Genomic DNA, 13,984 nt, shown 5'->3' on the forward strand with positions numbered 1-13,984 from the left:
GAGGCTTTGGAAACAGTGGGTAACTGTGGGGACTTTTTCGATTAAAATAAAAAAAAAGCCCACCAAACTTCTATTATCGATAAACCAAGGATATAATTATATTCTCCTTTTTACTGAAGAAGCAAAATCCACAGTATTGATATTTGATTTTCATGACATTTGGTGCATGACGGGGACTTCTTCATCATCACTTTTTCCTTCAGTTATTCAGGGCCAGACCTTTTTCCACACAGCACAACCCAGCAGTTGCTACCATGGCTTTCTGGAATAATGCCAACTGGATCTGCAAGGGATCCTGTTGGAATTATACTCCTGTAAATGCAATCCACAATATTTAATTTTCAGTTTTTAAGCCCTAAACTTGAAAGAAATGGGTATGACATCTTCCACACTCAAGACCTGCACTTTGCAGATGCTGAAATACGTTGAGATGCAGAGGAAAGATAATTCAAGAAAGAAAGACTAGGATAAACAATTGAGGTGAGGACTCGGCTGCTCTTACAACAGGAACACTTCACTAGCCCACCTTTTGTAAGTGGAGAACCATACAGTTCATACAGCAGCAGCTTTACAGTACAGGGTAACCTGGACAAGCCACAGGATGCTTGAAACCCTTCTGAGCAGGTATGTGGCTGAACAAGTTTGATGACATATATGGGAAGAGGAAAATGGTACAGAGCATATGTCCCTATGTAGCATTAAGTCAGCAGTGTGAATATGTGAATATTCACACAGTTGTGAATATGTGTCTGTGTACTCACTAACAGTAGGATGAATAGGAGAAATTGGTGAGTTGACCTCAAAGCAGAGAATTTGTCTCATACTCCCTTGCCTTTTCTACCAGGTTCTGTAGCTCACCAGCACCCCACCTGTGCCTCCACTGCAGAAGTAACTGATTTTTCAAAGGGATCAAGGCTCATGCAGTTGCATCTGTTTTTTAATACCAGCAATAACTTTTGAATTTCTATTAAATATGAAAGGAGTCTGGAAGACTTGAAGATAATCTGGTTACCATACATTTCTTGAGAAGAGAGGAGAGAAGTGAAGAAGAAATTACTGGCTGGGCTGAGGAGTACAACTGTGACATCATTCAGTTTATCTGCTAGCAGCACAGTCAGCTGCTGTGCAGATATTGCCTATAGATTGCACTGTGGGTTATTTATAGGATGGGTTGTATGTTAAGACCCCTCCATGTTTTACCTTGAGGCTATTCTAGTAATTTTGACATTAACAAACCTCCCATCCTCTCCATCTGAAGAGCACAGAAGCATTAGTTCTGTTAGCTGGCTGGGGTCCTGTTTGGAGACTGACATAGTTAAATATGTCTTATAACTTTGGAAACTGTCTGGGCAGAGCCACAGGCTTAGGCAGACAGTTAATCACAGAATGTTCTGAGTTGGAAGGGACCCACAAGGATCACTGCGTCCAACTCTTAAGTGAATGGCCCATGCAGGGATCAAACCCACAACCTCGGTGTTATTAACACCATGCTCTAACCAGCTGAGCTAATCTTGGGGTCAATGCTGCTAAATGCTTGAGTTTCAGCAGTGCTGGAGGTTCCTGCGGTGGACTAGAATCAGTTGTGCAAGAGGTCCATGGAAAACACCCACCAAAGTGAACTCTGTTAGACACCAGCTACCACAGTGATCAACTAAGAGTAGTTAGCAAGTCTCTATCTAGTTCATGGATGAGAACACTTACAGCTGCTGATTACAGATGCTTTCCCTCCGTTAGAGTCACCCTGAAGGAAGCAAGCCACTGTTTCTTTGAAAAGAGGGAAGAGGTTGTCTCAGAGGTGGGAAGTTGTGTGATATGAGCTCAACAGGGGAAGTTGCAGAGGGTTAGAGCTACTAAACAGCCATTTAGATGGCCAAACTAGGGGTCGCAGTGAGAGATCATCTCAAGTTGGCAGCTATCAAGGATTGCTTTTCAGATGAACACTGTGTTTTCTGTATTCAGGATCAGTCCTAACACAAACCATGAGGAAGCATGTGCACAACACAGTGAGACATACTGGCACTGCAATGTAGGCCTATGTCTGCAATGAAGCACATGCTGCAGGTCTCCCAGTATGAAGGAGGATAAATCTGTGCTCTCCAATTGTGTTTGAAAATCCTATTCACAACTCGATGGAGCTTCTCTGTCTGGCAGGTACCCAGCTATTCAGCACTGATGAGACTTGGATCTAACAGCCCCAGTCTGTGTGCTACGACAGAGAACAGAAAATTGTGTCCTTAATAAAATTTAAACCAAACAGACCTGGGTGCTTTACATTGATACACTAGGCAGAGTGTTAGCTTTGCAATGCCCCTTTCCCATGTGAAGTACATGTGGAGCCCAGGGTGAGGGCAGCAACGTCCCTCTCCCTTCCCAGCCACTAGGCTTCTCCCTGCAGTTTGGGCAGAGACACAAATATTATCTGCTGAAATCCATTGCTTAAAATGTGGCTAAGCCAGTTCTATGCAGACAACAGTGAGGAATCAATCAAGGCTTAATGATTTTCCCTGAATGCAACAAGGCCTGTTAAGAGCAATCCTTGCCATTCCACTCCCCCTGAAAGGTAGTGCATATATTTTCCTGCATTCAGCTTCTTTTCCCTGTAACAGCAGATAGCTTAATATAGAAAGTATTACAACAGAATTGTAGTAGAGAGAAATCTGTCACGAGAGACAAAGAAAAAGTTTACACTCATTATATTTGGAGAGTTTAGTGAGTGTGAGAATCAACAGTAACATCATTCACTGGGAGGGAGTATTTGGGGCTGCTCATAGAGCCTGTGCCATCCACTGCCTGTAGAAGTGGGAGGAAGCTAAAGCTTCAAGGCCCTTACTGGAGACAACAGGGAGTTCTCAAAAACAGCTCCACCTGAGAGGACAGTTATGAACAGCACCTGCTTTGTTAGTGCCTATGAAGCAAACCAGGTAGTTAACAAGGATGGAAGAGCTGTGCTTAAGTTTTGTAAAAGAATCCAGAAATCACACTAGCCTCCATGCTAGGTGCTATGTGAGCTGAGCAGTGGCAGTTGGGGAAAAATGTGATGCCTGGTTACCCTGTCCCAACAGGATTTCTGCACTTTTCTTGGCAGAAGCAAGTGCTGCTCACTGTTATAGACTGGCAGAATAAATTTAGTCATGCTGGAGACACTGGTTGGGAATTTTCTGTGGAAAATGTTTTTTTTTGCAATGTCAAAATATATTGCTGTGAAACGAGCTCTCTCAGACATCTTAGATTTATTTTTTTCTGTTTTCCACCAGAAGTATACAATCAGAGCAAGTCAGAGTGCTTTGGATTGTGCTGCCATTAAACAGGGCTGCTGTAGTGCCTCAAGGGAGTACAATAAGATGTGCTGTGTGCAGGATGTGGGAAGGGGTCAAGCTCTGTATTATCTTTGATCTCCCTCTGGGGTTGTATTGGTTTTCCAGCACACCTAGTACACCTCATTTTGCAGTATGTGCCCTGGGTGCAGCCAAGCTCCATCACATCCCCCCTAGGTCCATGACTAGAGTCCTTGCTCTGGCTCAAAGATGTTTCTTCTGTATAAGACCAATGGTGTGGGAAGCTGTGTATCACTGGTGTTGCCCCGTGGTCCTCATTGGTTTTGCTGGCTGTGCCCGAAGGTGAAAGCTAAAAAGTGAGTAATCTCTGGCAATGGGAGCAGAGATGCAGGAGGGGAGCAGACCTTCTTGACGCTGACCCTGTATTGATCAGGTTTTCCCATTATTTTCTCTTACTTCAGGCTGCTGCTCTTTCTGAGACAGTGGGATGTCAGGCTTAGAGAGTTTCAGCAGAGACCAGTGAGCAGCTTTCTCTGTCAGAAACAGCTTTCCTCAACAGAAAATAACTATGGTTACTTTGTCCACAAGCTGCCTGAGACAAAATAAGATTGAGACCCTGCAGATTTCCTCTGTGAGATGGAAAGAGCTGGAGAACTTAATATGAAGACTGAGGTGTGAGCAAAATCCCCATGACACTCTGGGAGGTTGCTCTTTTTCTCCTTGCTGGGCAGCCCAACATCGTCACCCAAGTATAAGGAGCCAGAGAAAATGGGAACAACAGGCATGGGACACCTACCAATGAGCAGTTTCTCTTGGTGTTATGCCAGTCGTTTGGTCCCCATCTCTTTCTCATTACATATGTGCCAGCAGTGGTCAGCTGACAGAGAGGATGGGTAGGAAGCAAGTGGACTTACAATGCCCAGGGTGAGGCAAGGGTAATGTCATGGCTGTGGCTGCTGGCACTGAAGATAAGTGGTAAGGAGAGCATCAGCCAGATTTGAAGCATTGAACCAGTATCATCTCATGATTCAATCAGTAGAGACTTTGATGAAGGCCCCTGAGCTGAGGCTCCTAGGAGGAGAAAGAAGTTGTCCTCCATAAATACAAAGAGGTGAAAAGGGATCTGCCACTTGCAGGACAGAATGGTGCAGCTACCAATTAGTCCAGCAATTCCTTGGAGGAAAAAAAAAATCCTCAAACTTGGAGATTTACAGAGTAGATGTACAAGTATTTAAAAGGCTTAGGCAAGACTAGCTTTGTCCTGTGGAAATACAAATGTCTTTAGCATGGGAACCCTCATCCTGCAGTATGTGTATGGCTTTGCATAATGAGAGGCCTCGTCAACTAACTTGGACAGAAGCTCTAAAGGGCTGCTTGGTTGTAGGAAGACATTATTCAGAGAGCCAAAGAACCAAGACATTTGCATGAAAACTCAGGGCAGCAGATGTGTCACCGAAGAGCTGGGAATACCTGGCTTTTCTTTCTTATGGGAACATATTTTTCTATGTAAAACAGCAGGGTAAAAAGTAAAAGGTGGAGAAGAGCTGAGCTCAGTGTCTGTAAGCTGCAGTTCTGCTCTGAATGGGGCTGAGGGTCCAGGACCCTGTGTGTCCTGTGCACTGTGGACAGGGGTTCCTCTTGCGGTTGATGGAAGATGACAGGTGTTAACCTTGGAGCAGGCAGAGCTTGGCGCAGAAGGCTAGACTTCTTTGGGATTCATGGAGAAGCAAAAGAGTTAATATTCCTCTGCTGGCCTCCCAGGTGTGGAATGGGAACTGCATCTTTCAGAGAAGCACTCTGTGCCCAGCTGGACGTGAACCTTCTGTTGACATAAATGTAGTTTCCATCCTAGAGCTTACTTTATATCTAATTAGTGTCAAATGGTAAATCATCTCCAATAGCTTGATGTGTATGCCCAACCTCAGCTCTGGGACCACAGTGCTAAACTCTGCAGACCTGCAAGAAAGCCAGAGTCAGTAAAGAGGAGGGTTTTCTCTTGATTTACAGGGCCTGTGACCCATAAGTCAGCACCTATTTAATTCTATTTTATTTCTGTCTTCTGTAGATCAGTTTAAATGGGAGAAGCAACTGTGTACTGAAAGTGAGTTCATGAAAGGCTCTTGTCCTGTGTATGTGTGAACAGGATAGCTTTTTGCTTTGATTTGGATTTGTTCATGTTGTTACACATAAACAGCAGCTATTAATGAGGAGCCAGCTGTAAAACTCCTGGGATGCCCTGTGCGCCAGTCCTGTCACACACAAAATTTGTCCAAAGTCTCTGTTATTAGAAGTTGCAGACAGTATGGACACATCAACAACTGCTGGTTGCTCGGATATCAGATTAGGCTTGAAAACCTTCTCTCCAAGCTGTACATAAATGTTTGTGTGACAGTGTGTCAGAGATATCTTTTGGGCTAGAGACGTGTGCTGGGAGATGGCAGTAAACCCTATCTCTGACTCAGTTCACCTAGAAGGAGTGAAGCCAATCCTTCTCCTTTTGGGTTGGGAAGACTAACAATGAGCCTGCTCTCTTGAATCAGGAAAGGCAGTGCTCCAGTTCCCCCTCTTTTCAAGTGGTCTAATCCTTCAGTGAGCAGGGGTGTGAGCTGTTCCACTGCAGCCGAAGCAGGGATGGTTTTGCATACAGTCAGTTTTGCATACAGAGGATCAGATTGCACAAAGCCCTGCTACAAAATACCCTCAAGAAAATCTGTATGAAGCTGTGAGTTGGAATGGGGGAGGATGCTGATTTAGAGAAGAAATCAGAGGTTTGTTTCCCAGTACACACTAGATGTCACTGCTGGAGGAAGAATTGGAGCATACCTTGAAGCCTTCTGAGTTTAGTGTTCTAAAGAGGAGGCCACCTCTCCTAAAAATGCCTTGCTGGGTTGCTAGAGAGTAGTGAAGGAAGGGTTACAGAAATGCTGTGTCCAGTAAGTGTTTATGTCTGGCACTTGTGCAGTAAAGGTTTGAAAGCTTTGGTGCACAAGCTTGTCTGTGGAAGGGGAAGCAGTGGAGCTGTGTGGTGCCTGTCTCAGCAGGATTTGAGCCTTTGGTCACACTGCGGCTTGGACACCTGCAACTTCATCCCTTACCCCTTCAAGGGGTTTTGGCAGTTGTGCTTAAGGCCAAATGTGATCTGATGCTGCTGTAACCTGAGATTAAACTGGAAAACAAAGATGTGAGAAAGAAAAGAGGGAAGCTTCTTTGTCATCTCCTCTCCTTGGCGGTGGATGTGAATAAAGTCAAGTCCTTGCCTACAGCCTGAGCTGTGCTGTAGGTATGCCTGGCTCTGTACCTTGCTGACCTTTGTGTTGCTTTGTTGATGTGGCTTCCCAGCTTGACCATCAGTCTACCTCTTCAGCATAGAGCTGTCTGGGGATCACTAGACTGTAAGCATTACCTTGGGTAATGTCACTGGACATGCTCTACTCTCTGTGTTCAGGCACTGTGGTACTGCACCCTGGTTGGTGAGGATAGTGCCCTGTCTTGCTATGACCCTGGGGTCCCAGCTCTCTTTCTTTCAAGGAACAGCCCCTGGCACAGCCTGTAGTCACCGTGAGAGCCCATAGGAGTGAGTCTTTAATAATGCTTTTCATCCTCCTGACCCTACAGGATATGGTCAACAGAACTTTCTGACAGTCTTTGGCAAGTGAAGGAGGTTGAATGTAGATGGAGTAGGTGCAGATAAGCCCACAGGGAAGGAAATCTGGAGCCTGTTGTACCACTTGCATGTTGAATCAAAGAGGCATGCTGATCCTTGTCTGTAAGAACATCCTTATCATGCTGTTGCAGACCCTGGCCTCAAACTCCACTTCAACACAGTATGATGGGGAGTACTGGGAACAGAATGTCAAGCCATTGAGTCCAAGAACAAATAGATATGTCTTGAGGCACTTTTGGGGAGAGCAGGTTAAGCTGGTATTTCGGTAGCTTAAACTAAATATAGACTTTTCATTTGGTACATGAAGTTGTCCTACCTTTCTAGCTCTAGAGCTCCTCAGTCCTTGAAGAATGCTTTTCTTCAAGGCTCTGGTTTCATTCAGGAAATCAGAACAAAGGCCACCAGCACAGGACCTTAGTTACAACGGGGTCAGAAGAGGATGAATGCTGCCCCCAAATGCACTCTTCACCTACTGCCTGTCGGAAGGCAAGGTGTACAGTTCTCCCCTGGGGATTGGAGGGAGAGTACTGAACTACACAAGCGCCTACTGCATCCACATGGCAATATAGGCTGCCCTCATGGAAACCACAGTTCTCGCTTTCTGTATCAGCTGAATAGACTTCTGTTCACAATACATGTAAGTCTCCCTCTTAAAGAAATTAAACCAAACAAAAAAAATCCCATGAAAGCCCAGAATCTCCACAAGAATTTTCTGGCCATCCTACCATGTTCCCATTGCGACAGTGATGTTCCCTTAAAGATAATTCCTATACAACTTACAATAATCACATAAGAATAGGGGCTTTTAGAGAAATAACAGGGTGATTACAAAGCATGTTTTTGTGGTTAATTTGTATTCCATGTGGCATTTTTTTCCCCAGTCTTTTCCAAATGGGAGCTAGATATTTTCCTGGAACTACAGGAGAACTACAGGAGAACTACAGGAGCAGGGTCAGGACTGGGACCCTGCTGTATTGTGGTGCCTAAATAAGACTGCAAGACTATTTACTATGTCAGAAAGAAGTCTGATTAAATGACTGCCCAGGGAGAGAAAGTGCTAGAGGGCTTCTTAATAGGACAGGATGTTCCAGTGACTGGTATAAAGCCCTGAGGTCACTCAATGTTTTTTAAAAGGGTCTCAGGTGCTTTGATACTCTGAGGCAGCATGGGGGGAGAACAAAACAAAGTTCTCAGGAGGTTGAATAACTGACTCTTACTTGAAAACTTTTGACTATCAAGGTAGCATAAGGTACTTGGCAAATTTTAAATCAACATCCACTTAAAATAAGCCACTTCACAAAGCACTGATTTAGCAAACTCTAGCCCATCCAACTTGAAGTTACCCAGATTTCTAGAAGAGGAAGTTAGGAGAAGAAGGAGAAAGAGTGAGAGAAAAGAAAGGGACAGACAAAGTCACCACATGAATCCAGTGCCGTCTCAGCTGCTATAAGAGCCAAGATGGTGGCCTGTGACCACCTGTGGCCTGTGACCTGTGACATGCTGTGGCTTTTATCTGCTCTGGTCTCCTGGAGCCCTTCCCCTCCAGGCATTTCACAAATCAACCAAACAAGCACACCAGGCGTCCCTAGAGCTACATCTCTGGGTGAGCTGGGTGGGGGCAAGAGGCTGTCAGCAGACATAAGATAATCTGTGCAAACTTTGGTTTTTGACAGTTCTTGATTTTTCAAGGATATCTTCATACTGAGAACTCTTTCAGAGTGTCTTTTGTAAGCTATTGCACTGACACTGATAACCTGGAAACTATTTTCATTTTAGAAAAAAATCTACCTCATATTTCCACAGTAGACAGATGAGGTTTTCAGAGAGAACTTGTGTGAGCTGTCATTTAAAATTTCCCAGCCTTCAGTTGCTCTTAAAAAAAAAAATAAAATACCATAATATTTTAGGAATGGTGTATTAAAAGAACACAGTGTTGGAAGCTGGCATTATTAATCGGGAAATGGTCTGGGATGTACTGTGTGGGAGCATACCTCTGCTTGGCTCACATTACTGGTTATTACTGGTTACAGCACAGTGTCCGCAAGCAGAAATGGAGTGATAAAAGGTGCAAGAGTCCTTCTACACCAGGACAATTGATTTTGCCTCCCAAAGTGGAAGGACATACATAACCCTGGACATACTTTTGGGCCTGATAACCTTATCCACCCTTCAAGGATGTCCCACATGAATTACACTCCCAGTCCTTGACTTTTTCCTCTGTGACTTGGGTGGTGTGGGTGGAGCTGTGAGGAGGTGTAGAGCATGGACAGTGGGATGGAACCCTTCTCTTTGGGAAGATTTAGAGCACCTGAATGATGCCTTGAAAAGTACATCTGGAATGACACTGTTGAATGATATTGAAAGGCAAAGGGTAATTTTTATTTCAGCCTTGTTAATAAGCAGTGTCTTCAACAAAATTCGTGACCTTCCCATTCTCTTCCATTGTATAGTCACTGATGGAATGGTCTCCTACTGATGTAGTTTCCTTCAAACTGAGCATGGCCCTGTGAACACTATTGTTGTAATTTTCCCATCCCTTTTGCAGTTTTCTTTCTCATACTTTGATCTGTCCACATTGAGAGAACTAAACCTTCAAAACTCACTCTGACCCACATGCACATGCAACACACAGTATCTATTTTTTTGGTAATCACACTGAGCAAACTTAAAGAGAAACGCTGTGTAATTTTCATCTCCATTTTCATCTCCATTTTATAGTCAGATCATTAAAATGAGAAAAGTAAAACACCTCAGAATAAAAATGACAGTCACAAAAGAAGGTCTTTAAGTATTAGCACCTTTAAAATTATTGTTTGATAAAATATCGTGTTGACTTTTGATTACAGGTACCTTTTACAAAGGTCAACTATTAGATCTCAATCTTTTACTGTATATTACCAGGAAGATAAAACACAGTTATTGCTAGTGTAATTTGGCTTCTATACCCTTAGTAAAAATGTCTATTCCTTGGTTGTCAAATGCTATCAAAAGGGATATGATTTTATTTACTAGTCAATAAAGTCCCTTCCCATTTTCATGGTAATAGACCTAAAAGAAGTTATTTTTACTCACTAGGACCTCTTAAAATGCCAGTGTTAAGGTACATATTTAGGCTACTGAAATTCATAGAGCTGTTTTTTTGCAAATCGTGTCAATTCAGCCCCCACCTCTCCGCTCCCTGGTAGTGGTTTCTGCAGAGGGACAAGCAGGATCTTGCAAGTCCTATGTGCTGAGCTGTCTGGGATTGTCACTTGTCCCATGACAAAGAATGGGGACAGCACTACCAGTGGGACTCTGTGTGTCTGTCCATGCACAATGTTCTATGTATAGTCTCTGCTGCAGGAAGGAATGCTTCTGGTAGGGTCCTTCCTTTTATTGCTGCCTCTGGCTGTGCCCAGAAAGCCATAAAGTATGAAATGTGAGAAATAGCCCTATGTTGCTAATAAACACTTACACCTGCTTTTCAAGAGGAATGCTTAATCAAAGGAATGACAATACAAAATCTCTTCCAGCTGTCTTGGGTCATAAATGAGCATTTTAGCAAGGGTAAAGTGGGGCACACAGAGAATTACTATGGTTTCCAGTGGCTGAGAAACTGGCTGTAATGATGGTTCTTAGATAACTCCATCTCATTAGTAAGGTAGGTCTAAAAAGACACTTATTTCCTGGAACAGAATAGGGCCACAACCCCAGTGATGTTACTGATGATAAAATGATAAATCTGGACCTCTTCTGGTGCTTAGTTTTAAAGCATTGCCCTGACCATCCTGACAGAAGAGAGAGCAGAAGTGCCTCCAGAGTCATGCCTTTCCTGTAGCTTGTTCTTGAAGGGTGCCTACCTTTCTCTCCCTGGAGGGAGCATAGAAGTAGAAACCAACCTGCTGACTCTAACCTTGAGCACCTCCAGCTTTCACATTGCCTTTGGAAGTCCAGCTGGTGAGGTGTCAGTGACACAGAGATATTAATTTATACATTAATGGTGTAAACCATGTGCTAGGATGCATGGAGACCACACCTCAGAAACTTGTGGAAGAGGATGAATAGGAGTTGTTCAGACCTGAGATGAGCATGGAGACATAGAGAGAGAGGATGCAGACCTTCAGTTCAGCAAGCAACTGTGGGCCATTGTTCTGCACTAATTTATCTGGAAAACTTGTTGGGGGTGTTTCAGTTCATGAGGATGCTGCTCTGTTTGGGCAGTCAAGAAGGAACACTGCTTTGCCAGAGCCTTGGACTGCATGCAGCTGGATGAACATCAGCATTAGGGAAGAAGAAACTGCTGCCATTAGCAACTACATGGTTTTGCACCTGTAGATGACAAACTTGCTGCTTCTGACAGCAGTGACCATGCCGATACATTGCTGGCAAGTTAAACACAGCAGATTTAGCACTGGGGACACATGCTGTTTCACAGAGAAGGGCATCTTTACATTCCAGGAGAATGGTAGCATGCTTGCATGAGTCTGTGTGGGGCTTTACTCAGTTTTTGGGGGGACTTTCCTGCATGAGCAAATCCCAAGGTTTCATTTGCGCTGTTAGCAACTCAGATGCTATTGGAAGTGCAGAAGCAGAAGTGGGTATTAACACTGTGCCTGCAGCAAGCTGTGGAAAGAGGAAATGGCCATGAATAAAAACATCAGCATCTGGCCCAAAGAGACTTCCATGTAGCCAAGCAGGTTGACAACAGTGAAGTCCAGGGGGGACAGCAGTAGTTAGTTTGACTCATTGGTTATGGCAGGCAGCTGATCTAAATTCATTTGCAGTGCAAAGCCCTGGGCAAAGGAAGTGTGAGGCCTGTGAATGTTTGCTAGAAAAATAAACAGCATCATTTAGAGTTAAGAAAGTGCATGGGGTGTGCTGAGTTTGGGGCTGTTGGCACTGAGAGCAATTTGCGGAACAGGGAGGACCTTCTGCCTCCAGGTCCTCAAACTGTGACACGGATAGTGACAACTGCTCTAGGTCTACTCCCTGAAATGGTTCATCTTGCTGTGCAAGGAGGTCTTGATTCTGCAATGGGCTCTGGACAGGGACCGCAGCGTACCTATATGAGGCAACTTACAGGATTGGGATTCTACCCTGAGTTTAATCCTAAAGCATGTATCTAGTTTGGTGATTTGCCTTTACATACTGTTTGTGCCTGAGGAGAAAACATTCCCTGTCAGGGCAAAATTTTCCTTGAGCCCATTCTGCAGTGACACTGAACACTTTGCACTGGCCATGGTGTTAGAGTCTGCTTTTTTCTTTAATGATTCTGTGCATACTCCAAAGAGAAGAAGCCAAAGCATGGGTTGGAAATCTTGTTGCAGAGGAGTAGCTGTATTTCATAGTGAAATCTGAATCAGTCAGTCCCTGTGGCAATAGAAAGAACTCTCTTATAGTCTGTATTTGGGCTGATAGCAGCTTTTGGAAAAGACCTTGTTGATTTGTTTTCTATGAACTACGGCTAAGAACAAAGCCTGTTTAATAGGAAGCTCTGGGTAACTGGAACTTTCAAGGAGGAAGTTGATTTTAAATGTGCAGAGCCACTCTTGCCCAGGAGAGACCCCAGATGGTCCCAGTGCATGCAACCACCATGTACTGTCACTTCAGTAGATAGAGAAAGTTTGGTACCTGGTGAATATGCCCTAAGATAAAGTCATGTGTATACCTCAAAGGGGGAGAGGCCAACTCACCTCTCCTTTTCTTAGTAACCTTTCTGTGAAATGGCAATCTTCTCCTCCAGGCTTCAGCCCAGCAGCCTATGCAAGATCAGGCTGGTAAAGAGATAAGATATTTCCATGCAGTCTGTCCTTTACTGGATTTTGTCTGTGTCAGAGCCTGAAGATCTAGATTCCCTCATTGCTGGCAGTTGTGCAGGGCATGGGCAGTCTCATACTTGGTGCTGCTGCAGTTCCTGTCCATTGCAATAATGTTGTGTTTGCCCTCTGAAGTGGCAAACAGTTCCTGACCCAGGGTCTTAGGTTCCCAAAATACCATGACAAACACAGCTTCTGTGTTTTTTTGCAGCCTTTTTCACAGGCCATCTGGTAAGCCTGGCAGTTGGTTTGCCCGTGGGTGGAGAGCAGACATTCAGCAGACTTCACTTTAAAGGTGACTTGCAAAAATCACGCACTGCAACAAAGGGTAATGAGAGCATCTGCTAGTGAATATTTGGCTTGGAAAAATAAAACAAACAAAGCAACAACAGAAAGAACAATAAATCCAAAAGAAGAAAGGACCTGATCTGGACTTCAAAGAGTTCTTTGTTTTTGGATTCTGTTGCAAAGCACGAATGAACTCCTTACTACCGAGATAGACTGCAAATGGGTGACAGATTGCTAAGCAAACAGCAGAGAATTCATATGGCACTGAACTAAGCCATCTACCATTATTTTGTCCATTGCTAAGAGGAGACTAGGACAGCCCAAATGCCAGGCCCTGCAAAGGGCATGCCTGCAGAGAGTTACATCCCTTTTGTAGCTTCCTGACTGTGATTGCTTAGCAAGAGGGAGAGGTGGCAACAATTTATGTCATTGACTGGAAACCTGGGATCCATGTGCCCAGCACCTCCTCCTGTCATCGGTGGATGAATTTCAAGCAGTTCAAGTTGATGGATGTGGGAAACAGCAGGCTGTACTATGAGGTTGGAAAAAGCAAGACAGGCTGCTGGAGATGTGGATGAAATGAGGTTTATTGTGAAGAAACAGATTTAGTTTCAGTGTTGGGACTTTTGCTCACCTCAAGCATGTCTCTGCTGTTCATGTTCCCAATGGTCTGATGTCAAGGTAGCTTTGCTGGAGGATTGTGCTTGCTGACCCATGGATACACAGGGCTGTGAAGCTGGGGATGTCCTGGGATGGTTATTACTTTTGGGAATGAGGGCAGGAGGGAGAGAAATGATTTTTTGTGTGACATAGGCACCTGATGCCCAGCAGGTTGAGAGCCACCACTTTTTTTTCTTTGCTCAACCTGTCTGCCACGACTTCTTGAATCCCAGATTGCACAGCATCTTGTACCAGCCCCTGGGATGGGGGACTCCAGCCAAAATTATGCTACTAGTCAGAAA

Source organism: Neopelma chrysocephalum, unplaced genomic scaffold (genome assembly GCF_003984885.1).
Source record: "Neopelma chrysocephalum unplaced genomic scaffold, ASM398488v2 Primary Assembly neopelma1_117, whole genome shotgun sequence".
NCBI lineage: Eukaryota > Metazoa > Chordata > Aves > Passeriformes > Pipridae > Neopelma > Neopelma chrysocephalum.